Below are 12,270 nucleotides of genomic sequence, written 5' to 3'. Positions count from 1 at the left end.
TAATAATAGTTAACTAAATTATTTGTTTACCAGAAATACTAAACATCACCATTAAAGTGCAATAAGATCATAAGGATTAGCAAATGGAAAGAAGGGCTCCCATTTTCCATAAAAGAAAAAGGAAAATCTGACTTCTAATTACCTATATTAGTTTTTATTTTATTTCCTTGGTGAGAAATGGCCTGTATGACCTTGAACACTTTGTCTATTTTCAGTTTAATGCCTAATTCCTAAGGGTGTGGTAAAAGGGTAAGATAATATTCATAAAATCTTTAAAAGGCACAGTTTAAGAACACGTGTTATTTCACAACCCCATCTTTAATGATTTACTCAACGATGCTTATCTAGACCAGAGGTTAGACACAAATGAACTTGCCTGCTTAGCCTCCTGAATGGCTAGGAATACTGCAACATGTATTCAAGTCCTTGCTTTATACTGGGAAATGCATCTGTGCTTGGTTATTTCACATCTATCTATCTTCCATACCTGGATATGGGGATATTCTAAGGCAGTGGTTCTCAACTTTCCTAATGCCACGATGTATTTTCATTGTTACAAAGGGGTCGCAACCCACAGGTTGAGAACCGCTGTTCTAAAGGTTAAGACAAAATTGTGTACATATGATGGAGAAAGTGGGCAAGGGGTGTGGAAAGATTTTACTCTCTAGAAAAACATATATGGTACCCTTAAACTAAACCACTGAACAATAAAGTTTTCTTTCTGTAGAACGGCACTAGGAGAAGCAGTTAAAAGGGTAGGCAAAAGTGATACAAAAAAGTGAGAAATTAAGTTTGTATGATCACAGAATAGAAAGTGAAGTCTTAAAATAAGGCAGTTTAATATCTGTTTTCTAGTAAAATCCACATTATCTAAATTTGTATTTAGATAGAACCTAGATAGATTTAGACAGAAAAAGCAATTCTCAGAACAAGAGCTGAAGAGAATTATCCTCTCCCAGAGATCAGAAGGTGGATGAGATCATGGAGGATGGTGTCTGTATGAAGTCAAATCTAAGATGTATCTCTTTATCTTGGAAAAGTCCCAGCCTCAGTGATCCCACACTGCTAATGGCAACATATTTGTTCAAGTGTATGAGTGGAAAAATAGTTAAAAATTACTAATCTAAATGTAGAATGTAAATGTCTTAACACAGTAACTAAGAAAATGCCGTGAAAGCTATGTTAAACAGTTTGATGAAAATATTTCAAATTGTATATAAAACCAGCACATTGTACCCCATGATTGCATTAACGTACACCACTATGATTTAATAAAAAAAAATTACTGATCTAAACAAAAGGTATGTAATCCCTTTGTAATAGCTTTGTTTAAGTTTACTGTGTTCTTAACCAAGTCCACCAAAAGCAGGGCAGAACACAGGATAAAAAATATTATGAATTAATAATCTACACTGGGGGAAAAAAGAGGTTTTAAAAAGAGCTTTAAAGGCATGTGGCGTAGTCTGCTAGGTTTTCTGTATCTCAGGGCTTAATATCCCCAGATAAGAAACAACTGCTTGGAATATATGTCCTTTTTTTGAGGGTTTTTTGTTTTTTTTTTTTTGGGCCGGGGCTGGGTTTGAACCTGCCACCTCTGGCATATGGGGCTGGTGCCCTACTCCTCTGAGCCACAGGTGCCACAGTTTAAGGCTTGTATATTTTATCTCCTGTTTTTCTTCATTGTAACCAGATTTATTGAATATAATGAAAAAACTGTAACGATCAAGGAGATTCTCATGTTTACTCTTTAACTTATCAGCACCTGATACACAAATGCACCTGGGAAGACGAAACACAATCAGAAAGTTGCCTGGAGAGCAGCAAATCAGAGCAAGGGCCAATTAATAAGCACCACAGGCCAATGCCTCTATTTCCTCTCTGGCAATTTAATGGCCTCACAAAATAGACATCCCAGACAAACTCTTTACTTCTGAAGTCCCTCTTGCCCTCCCTCCCCCCAAATTAATTTTATTTCTATCATCCCTGGTGAAACTGTAAAATCAAATACATTACATTTGGTGTTAAAAAAGAAAAAAAAAAAGAGGGTTCAGAGGTTGTGAAAGATACAAGGTCTTGAACTAAATGGCATAAATTTAAAAAATGAGAGTTACTCAAAGTGAGAGAATAAGTACTGATTTAGTGACAGCACAAATCTAAATCATTTAGTAAGTATTATAACTAAGAATTCTTGGAAAACACTTTGAAATAGACTTCAGAAAATAATATATTAACTTCAAAGAGGACAGACCTCTGCCCTGGGCAGATATGCATTGAAAAAAGAGTATCCTAAGCCTAAAGAGTTAGTGAAACCAGGTAAACAGAGATTTAGATGACAGTTTAGAAAGTTAAGTTTATAGGAGAGTTCATGACACACCCAGTGAAACTGGATTATTTCTTTTCTCTTCTTAATTTGTCTTTCTAGGATAGAGAAATAAAATCCAGATTTTTTGGGGGGTGGTGGTGGTGGAAATTGTCTTTCAATTTTAAATGACCAGGACAATGATGGGATTAGGAAAAAACCACAGCTCAAACAGAGTAAGACAGAGATGTTCATTCCCTAAGCCTGAGAAAATCAAAACATGGTGCTGATGTAAGGGGAAGTTACACGTTTTAAGGGGCCCAACAGAGGCCAAGTGCTGGAGAAGGACATTCTATATTAATATTAGGTACAGTTTCCTGGGATGGGACTGAGTCAGTATTCGGATAAGATTCTCATTACAATGGGTATGCACTACTTGTGTAATAATAATCATCTCAAACAAAAACCCATACCCACCACTTTGTAGGGCAGTGTGTACACAGAAAGGGGATTTAAATGTAAAGGATGTCTGAGAACTTAACAGAAACAAACAAAAGTACTTTTTTTTTTTTTTTAAAGAGATAGGGTCTTGCTCTGTTGTCTAGGCTAGAGTACAGTGCCATGATCACAGCTCACTGCAACCTTGAATTCATGGGCTCAAGAATCCCTCTACCTCAGCCTCCCAGTATGGAGAGCTGAGTTTTTATTTTTTATAGAGATGGAGTCTAGCTATGTTACTCACACTGGTCTCAAATGCTTTGCCTCAAGGGACTCCCCCAGCCACTGATCTCCCAAAGTATTAGAATTACAAGAGCCACCACAACCAGCCCAAAAAGACAATGAACAGTTCCCATGATTGATCTCAGCAACACAAATATTTTCTCCTCCTAAGAAATAAATTGACATGCTTCTGACAAATACTCTTGGCTTCTTCTTGGATGAAAAAAAAAATAAGTTTGAATATTTGGTAGTATCCTGAGTTTTTCATGATTTTTATAGGATTTTCTACATCTTAACTTTTCTCATGTTCTCTTGAAATTCTTAGTCTCAATTCTTGAAACTTGTAAGTTTGAGATGATAAAAATCTGTAGTATATCCTGAAACTTAACAGTAGTAAATTCTACTTTCTGCTGTCATAGAGTAAATCAGTTAAAATTGACACAATGATTGCACTTCTAAGTAATTAACTATGATTATTTAGGGATACAGACCCCTTTATAAAATTTAAAATATTAAAAAAATTCTCACAATATTGTATATTTGAGGTTGGACAATTAAGTTTGTGAACTCATCCTTAAAAATGTGCTACATACCTCATTTCTGAATATCACGTGTCACCTTCAAGATACTCCCCTGGGGAAGCTAGGTACTGATGGTAGCACCCTTCAAAGCAATTTCGGAACTCTTTTTCTGAAATGGCCATCATAGCTGTCATCATGTAAGGTCTGATCATTAAGTCTAACAAGTAAGTTTGTAAACTCATCCTAGAAAAAGTGCTACATACCTCATTGCTGATATCACTATGGTCACCTTTGAAGTACTTCCCTTGGCTATTTGGTGACCAGCAATGAGGTATGTAGCACTTTTTCTAGGATGAATTCATGGACTTAACAGTCTGGTCTTGTATGATTCTGTTATTTCTCAACTGCTTACCTCATGAATAAGAGATGAAGTAAAAAGGAGGTGTATGCGTGTATACACATATATGTATGTTTTTTAGAATTTTAAGTATGAGAGTAAGCAAATTATTTTTATATCTACCATCCTCTCTGGGTTGCTCTACAAATTAATGGACGTTTATATCCATTCCCTATCTCTTCTCTTTCTGGAAACACTCATGGTTATTGCTGGTGCTGTGCTAGTAGTAGGGGTGAACTAAATAAAATTATCTGTATATTCAAGTTTTACTTCAGACTCTTGAAGACAAAATGTAACTATGTATATACACAGACACAAACTGATAAGGCCATGTTATTTAGATATTCAATATTAGATATTCTTCCTCAATTTAGGTATTTAACAGTCCTTATCATGAGTTTCATAACTGCCCTTGTTTCCTCACACATTTAACTATAATACGTGGGTACACTTTCCTTGGGGAATACAATATTGTAAGCTCCTTGCTACTAGTTTTGCATTTTAGAGTGTGCTTCACATTATTCAGAACTGCCATCTCTTCCTAAAGCCCAAATTTGATCTTGTCACTTTTTTACATAAAACTTATGACTATTCCACTGCTTTACACAGGAATGGGGCCTGTGTTAGATACCAAACCAATCAGTAAGTAGTGAAAATAATTCTAATGCATTTTTCAAGGAAATTCTGAAGAGCAGAGGAAACACTTTTATATGTAAGCACAAGGGAAAAGAGTAAGCTTTTAATAAAAATGAGCTCAAATCAACAAGGCAGGGAAAGAAAGGGAATTTTGAAGGTTAAAGTATGTAGGCGCCTCATGAAGCACACAGGTGGTTCCTACTGTGCCAAGATACCAGGAAAATCAGGATGAAAAGATACGGTTGACAATACATTAATGGCTTTCAAAAGTCACCAGGTCTTTTTATTGCAACCGAGGACAAGAAATACTTTTTACATAGCGACCGGTATACCTATCCGTTTGCATGTGTATGAGAGTATGAGACATACAAGTTTCAATTGAATAGTACTTATCCTGCTAAGTAATGATTCTGTTTTCCTTTTAAATACTGTTTAGGACTCACTACATTGATCTTACAATCCACTAATAAGATGCAACTGGTCAATTTGAAGAACTCTGGCCTACCAGAGTTTCGCACCTAATAAGAATCTGCTATCCAGGTAGGAAGATGGATTCTTAACCCATCTCTATTTCATCTAAGTTACATTGCCAGATCTTCCTGGCAAGAATACTTCAAGTCAAATTAATAGATATTGGAATGAACACCTTTAAATTATGTTACTTATGCTCTGATTTGTTGGTTTGAAATGCAGAGGCCCTCCACATTAACTAAAACCACATTAAACCAGCAGAAGAATCACCAAATTCTTCCACTGGAAATGTGATTAAAAATACATCTGCACTGGGCAGCACCTGTGGCTCAAAGGAATAGGGTGCCAGCCCCTATACTGGAGGTGGCAGGTTCAAACCTGGCCCAGGCCCAAAACTGCAAAAAAAAAAAAAACAAAAACATCCCCAGGCTGGGTGCCATGCCTCATGCCTGTTATCCCAGCACTCTGGGAGGCAAGGCAGGTAGATTGCTTGAGCTCACAAGTTCGAGACCAGCTTGACCAAGAGCGAGACCTTCTCTCTAAAAATAGCTTTTGTGGCGGGTGCCTGGAATCCCAGCTACTTGGGAGGCTGAGGCAAGAGGATTGTTTGAACCTAAGAGTTTGAGGTTGCTGTGAGCTACGATGCCACAGCACTCTACCCATAGGGACAAACTGAGACTGTTTCAAAAAAAAAAAAAAAAAAATACATCCCCACACCCAGCTTTTATTGTTCACACTCTACTGCCCATGCCAAAAGAAAAATCTATAGACACAAAGCATGTGAAATTTCAAATTTGAATAAAATACACAAAAACTTCTGTATGCAACAGAAATGCAGATAAATTCTATGTAACTTTATTTTTTAATCTGAAGCATCTCCTACTTTGAAAAACCTTTGTTCCATGTTAGTCTTTGGAAAGAATGATTAGTAGCTTGATTAAATTATCCTAAAACTGCACCATGAAATGGCAAAATGCAGCATTCCAGGTATCAATCATAGTTCCAACATTATGCTCTTGACTTCGGAGTTAAGACTGGTTGTCCTCTGCCTCAGTATAATATAAACATATCTACCTCACTCTCAAAGTTCTATTCAATATAGTTTCCAGTACAATTTCAATCTGATTTTTTCACTCTCCTACCCCTCACATTAAATTAATGCCTTTTAGGTGCTTTTCATTTATTGTGTACTCCTGCTTTCATTTATTGTGTACTTACACAGAACCTGACATAGTACTATTTTACACAAGCAGCTCATTAAATTCAAATCTCTGAGCTAGACAGTATAAGCCTCCTTTTATAGATAAGAAACCGATGCTCAGAAAAGTTCAATAACTTGTTAGTTCAAGATAGAAAAGTTCAGTAATTTGTTCAAGATTATGTAGTAAGAAAGTAGAAAGGCTGGGACTGTAGACAAGGCCTATCAAATTCTGTCTCCCAAACTTGGGACAGTCTCTCCTCTCTGCAGCCTACCTATTTTCTTCATGATCCACCTTTTTTTTGGAGAGCTTTCTCAAAGTCATCAATTAGTACCAAATTGGTTTTTAACAATGAAATTTTATATGCTTAGAATGTAAGTGCTGCTAATTTCACAATATAGATTTTATTCTCTTCCTAAAAAGGAATGTGTTTATTCTATAGTCAAACTAAATTAAAATTGAGATTTAATTTGTTAAAACTAAATCTAAAAGAAAATTATCAGTAGGTAAAAATCTCTCAATTTAATTCTAGTTGAGTCAAGAGTACCAAAGTAGTATAGAGCTTAGGAAAATGGTTTGAATTATTACAGGCAAGTCCCTTAAACTTGTCAAGTTCCACATTTTTTCACCTTAAAAAAAAAAAAAAGTAAGGGGCTATCTCTACTACCTGGGAACCCCAATTCAATCTCACCCTACCAATTCTAATAACAAAACAGTGGTAAATAAACATGGTGTGGACCCAACAGAAGAACTCTGGCAACATGAATAACCAGAGTAGATCGCCCCCCCAAGAAACGACAAAGGCAATACAACTGAAGATGCCGTGCACAGACAAATGGTAGCAATGTTAGAAACTGAATTCAGAATATGGATTGCAAATAAGATAAATAGAATGGAAGAAAAGATAGAAATTGAATTCCAAAGAGTAGTTCCAAAGTTGTCTCAAGAAATTAATGAACTCAAAGACCAAGTCACCAAAGATATGGACATAATGAGAAAAGAGCAGAGCTCAAGGAAAATGAAATAGTTGAGTAACTCCAAAATACAGTAGAATCCCTCAGTAATAGAGCTGACCAGGCAGAAGAAAGGATCTCTCAAACTGAGGACAAAGCTTGGGAATATTCCCAAACACTCAAAGAGGCAGACAAATGGAGAGCAAAATCTGATCATTCCCTGACAAAGTTGTGGGATCACTCCAAAAGATCAAACATTCGTCTCATAGGAATTCCTGAAGAAGAGAAGGATGGTCCTAAAGGCACAGATTCTCTACCCCAAGAGATTCTGGAGGAGAATTTCCCAAACATCACAAGAGATACAGAACTTCAGATAGCAGACAGTTTCAGAACCCCAGCCAAGACTCAATCCAAATAAAGCATCTCCTAGACACATTGTGATTAACTTTGCCAAAGTTAAGATGAAGGAGAAAATTCTGCAAGCTGCCAGACAAAGAAAAGCATCACCTACAAAGGGAGAAATATCAGAATAACTGCAGATCTCTCAGCTGAAATGTTTCAAGCCAGAAGAAGATGGTCATCAACCTTCAGTCTCCTAAAACAAAACAACTTCCAGCCCAGGATCCTCTATCCAGCTAAACTGAGTTTCATTTGCAATGGAGAAATCAAATACTTTAATGACATAGACATGTTGAAGGAATTTGCCATATCTAAACTAGCTCTCCAGGATATTCTCAGACCCATCCTCCGCAACAACCAGTGCAATACTCTTATCTCCAAAGTAACCTCACCCAGAAATTTTTTGAACAAAGCCCAACTTCCACAGTGGTGAAAGGATTAAAACTGTCCACTGAACATCTGAAAATCATGACACCCAAAACCCAACCAGGCTTATCAATTCTCTCAATTAATGCGAATGGTTAAAATTGTTCTCTAAAGAGGCGCAGGCTAGCTGAATGGATACATAAACTCAGACCAGATATATGCTGTACACAAGAATCTCACGTTACCTTAAAGGATAAAAATAGACTCAGGGTAAAGGGATGGACCTGAATAATACAGGCAAATGGAAACCAGAAAAAAGCAGGGGTTGCAATTTTAGTAGCAGATACAATTGGCTTTAACCCAACAAAGATAAAGAAAGATAAGGAAGGTCACTACTATTTGTCAAGGGAAACACCCAACATAAAGAGATTTCGATAATTAACAATACTCAGTTCATAAAGCAGACCCTAATGGATATGAACAACTTGAAATCTTCCTGCACTAATACCCTGTCTCCCCGAAAATAAGACATCCTCAGAAAATAAGACCTACTTACAGGAAAGATAAGATGTCCCCTGAAAATAAGACCTAGCGCATCTTTGGGAGCACACCTTAAAATAAGACACTGTCTTATTTTCGGGGAAACAGGGTAGTTGAAGATTTTAATACCCCTTTGACAGTTTTGGATAGAGCCTCCAAGAAGAAACTAAATAAAGAAATAGACTTAAACCTGACCCTAGAACAAATGGACTTTACAGACCTCTACAGAACATTTCACCCTAATAAAACTGAATATACACTCTTCTCATCAGCCCACGGTTCATCCTCCAAAATAGATCCTATCCTAGGACACAAGTCTAACCTCAGCAAATTTAAAAGTATAGAAATTATTCCTTGTATCTCTTCTCAGACCACCATGGAATAAAAGTTGGAACTCAACAGCAACAGGAATCTCCATACTCAAAGTCATGGAAGCTAAATAATCTTAGGCCGACTGATAGCTGGGTCAAAGACGAGATTAAGAAGGAAACTGGGAAATTTTGGAACTAAATGATAATGAAGACACAAATTATCAAAACCTGTGGGAAACTGCAAAGCCAGTCCTAAGAGGGAAATTTATAGCATTGGAAGCCTTCATCAAGAAAATAGAAAGAGAGGAAGCCAACAACTTAATGAATCATCTCAAGCAACTGGAAAAGGAAGAATAGTATAACCCCAAACCCAGCAGAAGAAAAGAAATAACCAAAATTAGGGCAGAATTAAATGAAATTGAAAACAAAAGAATCATTCAGAAGATCAACGAAACAAAAAGTTGTTTTTTTGTTTTTAAAAGATTAACAAAACTGATTAAACCTTTTGCCAATCTAACCAGAAACAGAAAAGTAAAATCTCTAATACCGTCTATCAGAAATGATAAAGGAGAGTGGCGCCTGTAGCTCAAGGAGTAGGGCGCCGGTCCCATATGCCTGAGGTGCCGGGTTCCAACCCAGCCCCAGCCAAAAACCACACACACACACACAAAAAAGAAATGATAAAGGAGAAATAACAGACACTTCAGAAATTCAAAAAATCCTCAATGATTACTACAAAAATCTCTATTCCTAGAAAGATGAAAATCTGAAGGAAATGGACCAATACATGGAAGCATGCCACCTTCCTAGACTCAACAAGAATTAGAACTCTTGAATAGACTTACATCAACCACTGAAATAGCATCAACAATACAAAATCTCCCTAAAAAGTAAAGTCCAGGACCAGATGGCTTTACATCCAAATTCTATCAAGCCTTTCAAGAGAACTAGTACCTATATTATACGTTTTCCAAAGCACAGAAAAAGAAGGAATACTTCCCAACACATTCTATGAAGCAAATACCACCCTGATCCCCAAACCAGGAAAGGATCCAACAAAGATTATAGACCAGTATCATTAATGAATATTGACGCAAAATATTCAGTAAGATCTTAGCAAACAGGATTCAACAACACATCAAAAAAATTATACACCATAATCAAGTTGGTTTTATTCCAGGGTTGGTTCGACATATGCAAATCTATAAATATAATACATCATATCAATAAAATAAAAAACAAAGACCATATGATTCTCTCAATTGACGCAGAAAAAGCCTTTGATAATATCCAGCATCCTTTCATGATCAGAATTCTTAACAAAATAGGCAAAGAAGGGACATTTCTTAAACTGATAGAGGCCATCTACAGAAAACCTACAGCCAATATCATATTGAATGGTGTAAAATTGAAAACATTTCCACTCAGATCAGGAATAAGACAAGGATGCCCACTGTCTCCACTGCTATTTAACATAGTACTTGAAGTCTTAGCTATCACAATCAGGCAAGAGAAGGCGATCAAGGGTATCCAAATAGGGTTAGAGGAAATCAAACTCTCACTCTTCGCAGATGACATGATCCTGTACCTGCAAATTCCCAGGGACTCAATCAAGGAATACAGCAGCGTCTCGAGATACAGAATCAGTACTTGCAAGTCAGTAGTTTTTATATACGCCTACAATAGTCAAGCTGAAAAAACAATCAAGGACTCTATTCCTTTTACAATAGTGCCAAAGAAGATGAACTATCTGGGGATTTACCTAACAAAGGATGTGAAAGATCTCTATAAAGAGAACTATAAAACTGAGAAAAGAAATAGCTGAAGATGTTAACAAATGGAAAAACATACCATGCTCATGACTGGGTAGAATCATTACATTCATACACAGTTCATTATAAAAACTTAACAAATGGACTTGTTTTTAAAATAAAAGGCATCTAAAATGACATCCAGATCCTCTTTTCCTTTAGAAAATACTGCAATGCAAAGGTGAAACCTGGGTTTATATAGGGTTGTTACTATATTTCCCAATGTTCAAATAGATACAATTTGTATGTTTATCTCGCATTTAATAGAAAATTAATTTTTAATAGACACTGAGTTGAAATAAAGCATAAAAGCCATTCAGTATATAATACCCTCAACTTTAGAGATGAAAAAAAGTCATCTTTCCAATTTATCAACTAAAATGTAAGTTTAAAATATCAATCCATTATCACCCCATATTGATAATCAAATAAATTTAGCAAGGTGAATATAACTAACATTTTAAAATTATTAGTCAATAAACAGTATTAAAGTCTTCTCCCATGTTTATAAAACTTTCAGACTCAAAGAATTTAATACTTAATGAAGTCTGATTTTCTTTTTATTTTTCAAATTCTGGTTGAACTTTAATTGAACCATGGCTTAAACCTGTTAAAATTGTATCAACCTTTTTTCCTTTAAAAACAATGTTTTGAGAACATTTCTTCTCCACTAACCTTTGAAAACAAGTCTGTTTACTCTAGTTGTAAATGTTTGATATTCATACTATCACATTTCCCCCAAACAAGTTTCTGAACAATTTTTAAGTTAGTTGCCAGGTGCAGGGGCTCACGTCTATAATCCTAGCACTTTGGGAGGCCAAAGAAGGTAGAATGCTTGAGCTTAGGAGTTTAGAGACCAGCCTGAGCAAGACTAAGACCCCATCTGTACTAAAAATAGAAAAAATTAGCCAGGCATTGTTGTGGGCGCCTGTAGTCCCAGTTATTCCAGAGGCTGAAGCAAGAGGATTACTCAAGCCCAAGAGTTTGAGGTTGCCATGAGCTACAATGACGTCAAGGCACCCTATACAGAGTAACAGAGTGAGACTCTGCCTCAAAACAAACAAACAAAAAAAAGTGTGAGTTGGAATAGGATAAATAAAATTCTATATTAAAATGCTTACCTTTTGCAAACAATGATAAAGTGGACAGTGAATCCAACAATGGGGGATAGGGAGAGCTGAGAAAGGGAAGGAGGAGGTGGTGGGGGATCAAGGGGTATAGTACACCTTTTGGGGGTGGAACACAAATATAAGAGGGTCCTTATCTAACAATAACAATCAATGTAACCTGGTTTTGTGTACCCTCAATGAATCCCCAACAATAAAAAAAAATTGAATACTTTCTATTAAGAAAGGGATTATTCATTCATTTTAGCTGAAAAGCCTAACATCACATGACCTGGGCAAATGCTTTTACATTTGAATACAAGGGGGGACAGAAATTCACAATTCTTGGGGGAAAAATAACAAATCCACAACTTTCTGCTATGGAAAAAAAAATATACTCACTGCAACCCCAAACTCCTGGCCTCAGTCTATCGAATAGCTGGGATTACAGGTACACATCACCATGTCTGGCTATTTTTTTCTTTTCTTTTCTTTTTTGTATAGATGAGATCTCCTTCTTGCTCAGACTAGCACAGAACTC

The 12,270-nt window shown here is 36.3% G+C and overlaps 1 protein-coding gene across 3 annotated transcripts in view; it reads right to left on the bottom strand.

Annotated features, from left to right (window-relative positions):
- Positions 1 to 12,270, bottom strand: part of LCOR (ligand dependent nuclear receptor corepressor) — a 156,774-nt gene that overhangs the window by 18,646 nt on the left and 125,858 nt on the right. The window lies entirely within an intron of this gene.

This window comes from Nycticebus coucang, chromosome 3 (assembly GCF_027406575.1).
Source record: "Nycticebus coucang isolate mNycCou1 chromosome 3, mNycCou1.pri, whole genome shotgun sequence".
In the NCBI taxonomy this organism is placed as follows: domain Eukaryota; kingdom Metazoa; phylum Chordata; class Mammalia; order Primates; family Lorisidae; genus Nycticebus; species Nycticebus coucang.
Note: the sequence above shows the minus strand (reverse complement) of the source record. Positions and strands in the feature narration are given on the sequence as shown.